The sequence below is a fragment of the Microtus ochrogaster genome, chromosome 19 (assembly GCF_000317375.1).
Source record: "Microtus ochrogaster isolate Prairie Vole_2 chromosome 19, MicOch1.0, whole genome shotgun sequence".
NCBI classification, from domain to species: domain Eukaryota; kingdom Metazoa; phylum Chordata; class Mammalia; order Rodentia; family Cricetidae; genus Microtus; species Microtus ochrogaster.
The window spans coordinates 7535946-7541011 of record NC_022021.1 but is presented as its reverse complement, the minus strand read 5'-3'; positions in this window follow the sequence as shown (position 1 = coordinate 7541011).

Here is a 5066-nt window from a genome sequence, read left to right as displayed (position 1 = left end):
TCTGTGTGTGTGTGTGTCTGTGTGTGTCTATGTGTCTGTCTGTGTGTGTGTCTGTGTGTGTGTGTGTGTGTGTGTGTGTGTGTGTGTGGCGGGGGGTCTCTGAATGGCATCCTTTGGGAGCAGAGGTGTTTCTGACCTGAAATGACTTGCGAGAAAGGCGGCGTCCCACACAGCCGGGTTTGCTGTGTAGGTGTCTGTCGCTGCTGCTTCACACACAAACGCATATTTTATCCATCTTTCTGAAGTTCCGTGGGGGAGAGCTTAGCTCAGAATAATTAAGGAAAAAATGCAAACCAAGAAATAAGCTTGACTAGAGTTTAATTCACTAACAGAAGACGAAGTAATAGACAGTGTAAATCGTAGTTCAAGGCAGAATTGATTTCCCGGAAGGTATCATTGATCACCACTTCTGAAGAAAATCACCCTGGAAGTAGCTCGTGTTTTGAGCAGACTTGAGTGTATCACCTCGCTCAGGAGAATTCTTGACCCCTGGCCTTCAATCCTTCTCCACTATCATTCCCTCTGAGAGAACCTGGCTTCAGCTAGCAAATTCCGGCACTTCTGTCTGTGAAGCAAAAGGAACCATTTACCTCCCACTGACCTGTAGCCCGAGAGCTATTTCAAGGGAGCCCTAGAATCTTCCAGAGGTGATAAGCAGGAAGTTGATGCGTGGTAGTTTTAAGTTATGAGAAAGTGAAATGGTGTTCAAAAAGAAACAGTAATCTTTTCAGAAAACACTGTCAGCAGTATGTTTTTCCTGCTCTCTTGGCGTGAGGCCTCTTATGAAGCCTGACCTGTGCAGAGAAAATATCACTCGCTACCGCTACCTTCAAAACCACCCCACACAATCGCTCCCTTTGCCGTCTCTTCCCAGGCATCTCCAAAGACACCCCACCAGTCACTGGATTAGTCACGCCCTTGATCGCTGTGAAATAAGAATGCCCCTCCCAACAGAAAAACAGTGTGAGGGACAAACAAGGTTTATTTGGGCTCACAATCTCAGAGATTTCCGTCCATCATGGTGGAAAGAGGCCTGGTGGCACTGAGCAGCCCTCATCTGGAAGCCAGGAAAAGGGAGGGAGTGTCTGAACTTGCACTCTTCTGTCCCTTTAATTACAACTGGGTCTAAGGCTAAGAAATAGAGCCACCCATACCCCTTAGCTAATCCTGTCTGTCTGGAAAATCCTCCCAGGCACACCCAGAAGTGTGCTCCGCTCTCCTCTAGGCCTTTCCAGTCCAGTCAAGTGGATGATCAGGGCTAACTATCACAGCCACCATGCTGTCGGCTCTAACTGGTCAGCCTTTAGCCAGTCATGTTGGGCCTCAGTTTAGACGTTTCTCCTAGAAAAACCACAGAAATTCTCTGAGCTCCGCTACCTACATTCTCACTTAGAACTTCTCCCCTGAATAAATTTTAAAAGGACGCAAAGAGTCAAAAAAAAATCATTTGTCCCTTCGGATGATTTTGTAGGACTCTTGTCACTCAGCGTGACGACATAAGCTAACTCGTCTTATTATGCAGCAGACTCTGTGCTAAGAGCACGGAGCATCTCAAATGCCATTCCTTGCCACAGCGCGAGGAGTAGGAGGAGGAGATCTATTAGTGTCACAGTCTTGCAGGAGAAACTCAAGTAAGAAAAGGTTGGATTACATCATTTTGAGTGCACAGAGCGAGTGAGTTATTTAGTGCAGACTCCAGAATACATCCCCCTGGCCTTGAGTGCGCCCAGGAGTCTGGGGTTTAACAGAGAACTGGATTGTACTCGTCCCGAGTTCAATTATGTCTCCAAACGAACCAGCTCTCTCTCCAAAGCAGTCCTTTGCTCTTGACTTAGGAGACGCCTGAGAATCCCAAGTGGTCAGTGACTCTGCTCTTGCCCCCATCCCCCCACCCCCATAACCTATAGATCCCATAGCACAATGGTCTGGAGTCTGCTTGCTGGTTTCCTTTCTCCTCGTGTGTATTCTACTTGACAATGTCATCCTTATGTCTGTGAGGCTTTCTGGCAACCACAACTGTAATGGCTCTTACTGCCTCCACTTCGTTCACACACCTGAGATCTTTATTTAACCCTGCTGCAAGCTAGAACCAAGTGAAAACTGTTGTTTGTTTGTGACCCGATAAATCTCTCCACCGACACAATAATGCAAACCAGACCAAATCAGACCGAATTAGAAGAAGCCCAGGTTTAATGGTTGCCAGCGCTCCTGGGTGGCCACCCAGGAAAACACGGAGAGGGAAAAGGGGAGACCACATGTTCCTTCCCTGGGGAGCAGTTTAGATAGCATATGGGAGTGGTCTTGACCCTCCCTGGGGAGGGGTCGCTCATTTGGCTGGCTTCCTTGGAGGTGGAGTCTGAACTGTGGCAACTTCCAGGGGAGGTGGCTTGAAATGGAGCTTTCCACCCAGCATTCCGAAATGGATGCCAGGAGCTGGGGTGAAGCCCCCAAACAAACATTCCAGTCTCTGTGAATAAGGGGCCTTAGGGAGCTGAGGTAACACTACCAACCAAACAAAAACAGTGTTACCATTTGGGCTCAAAGTACCCTTTGGGCCTGTTGTCTATTTCCTTATGTGCTCTCTGTGCTGAAGAGGACAGTTCCCCAAAACATTGGTCACATATGTTTATCTCATCATATTGCCCTATCTAGACCTTCTTGATTCTTGGTTGGGAGGTAGGACAGTGATAGAGTCCCAGTCTAGCATACATGAGGCACCAATACCACAAATACACTTCTTTTTCATGTCTTGTTCTCATCGCCACTGGTTTTCATCACATACAGGACGTTCCCATCTTTTGATGGCTGTGTCAACGGGGTCTCCCCATTCTGAACCTCCGTAATTCTATCCATATGTTGTGTTGCAGATACTTGTATGCCTGTCATGGACTCCTTGAGGGCAAGGTACTGTGGAATAATCCTTCTGTACACTGTGAGAATATATGTCACTATGATCAGTTTAATAAACAAGTTGACTAGCCAGTAGCTGAACAGGATAAAGTTAGTTGGCCAAGTCAAATTGAGAGGGAACAGGAGAGATAAATGTGCCATGCTAACAAAGGTACTGCCACATGGAAGATTATAAATAAGGAATATAGGTTAACTTAAAATGTAAGAGTTAGCTAGTAATAAGCCTGAGCTATTGACTGTGCATTTATAATTACTATTCAGCCTCTAAAGCAGTTATTTGGGACTAGGTAGTCAGACTGGCAGCCAGCATTGGGAAAGAAACGTCAGTTTACAGCAAGGATCACATCTTACTCTTCTTCATTCTGGTCCTGGCTAGTTTATGTCAACTTGACACAAGTTAGAGTCATTTTGGAAAAAAGAACTGCAACTGAGAAAATGTCCCCATCTGATGTGGGAAAGCCTGTGGTGCATTTTCTTGATTGATTATTAATGTGGGAGGGCCCAATTAATTGTGGGTGGTGCTACCCCTGGGTTGATGCTCCCAGGTTGTATAGGAAAGCAGTCAATTCACGAGGAGCAGGCCAGTCAGCAGCACTACCCCAGGGCCTCTGCATTAGCTCATGTCTCCAGGTTCCTTCTCTATTTGAGTTTCTCCCTAACTTCCCTCAGCAATGGACTATAATATGAAAGTGTAAGCCAAACAAACCCTTTCCTCCCCAAGCTGCTTTTTGGCCATGGTGTTTCATCACAGCAATAGAAACCCTAATTAAGACAATCTAATGAAACCAATATGGTACCCTGATATGATAGATGTAAAATACATCACTTAAGTTGAAAGTTGAAATCAATCACATTGGGCAGACTGAAAAAGAAAAAGTTGGCATGGAACTATCCCATGAGAGTGTTTTATTTATTCTTCCACAGATGGGTCTACAACAAGCAATTAAAATTCGTGTAAATATAGAAACAATATTTAGTTTCCCATGACAAATCCAATACATACTCAGACCAAACAATGGGGTAGGTACCTTCATCAGAAAAGAATTCTCTAGAAATGAAACTTGGGATGGAAATGATGTGTAGCAGGAGAAGTAGCTGAGAAGTTTGGAATTGAATCTTCTCTGTGGGCTGTGTCCAAGCAGTGACACAGACATGTGAGCCCATGGCTGCTGGAGGAGGTGCATGGCCGAGAGCGCAGTGACGGGCACAAATTTATTTGCATTTTTAAAAATATGTCCAAAAGAAGAGCCCCGGATAATACTTGTCAAACACAAACACTGGTTATCTCTGAGGAATGAAGTAAACTTACCTTCTGCTCAAAATATTTTCCTAGATTTCTATAGTTAGTAGAACCAGGAAAATACTATATTTTCTTCAGGATTACGGGGATCATGGGTAGTGTGATTGATTACGTGCGAAAGTACAGAGACGTGGGGTTTTCTGAGGGGTCCACTGTGCTCTGTAATTGTAGCTGGATCAAGAACAGCTGTATTTTGTATGCTGGACACTCTAATAAACATACATATGCACACACACATATATAATGTGTATTTTCCATTTGTTTGTCAGAACATCCCTGTTATCCTTTGTTTTTCTTTATAGCATGTATCACTTTCTGATATTAAACAGGTTGCTAATTTATCCCCTTTACCGTCTGTCTTAGCCACCTTTCTGCTGCTGTGATAAACACCACAAGGCCATTTACAGGGTTTATGTGAGTTTTCCGGAAGGAGAGTGCATAAATGTGGAAGAGTTGAGAGATCGCATCCTCAACCGAGAACAGGAAGCAGAGAGAGTGAACTGAAAATGGAGCAAGGTTATGAACTCCCAAAGTCCACCCCCAGCAGATGGACGGCCGTAAGCAAGATTTCACTACCTCCCCAAACAACACCACCAACTGAGGATCATGTGCTTAAATGCCTGAGTCTCTAGGGACCGTTTCTTATTCAAACCAGCACACTGTCTATCGCTCCTCTCTGGAACATGGGAATAAGAATACCTGTCTAGCAGCCGGGTGGTGGTGGTGCACGCCTTTAATCCCAGCACTCGGGAGGCAGAAGCAGGCGGATCTCTGTGAGTTCGAGACCAGCCTGGTCTACTAGAGCTAGTTCCAGGACAGGCTCCAAAACCACAGAGAAACCCTGTCTCGAAAAACC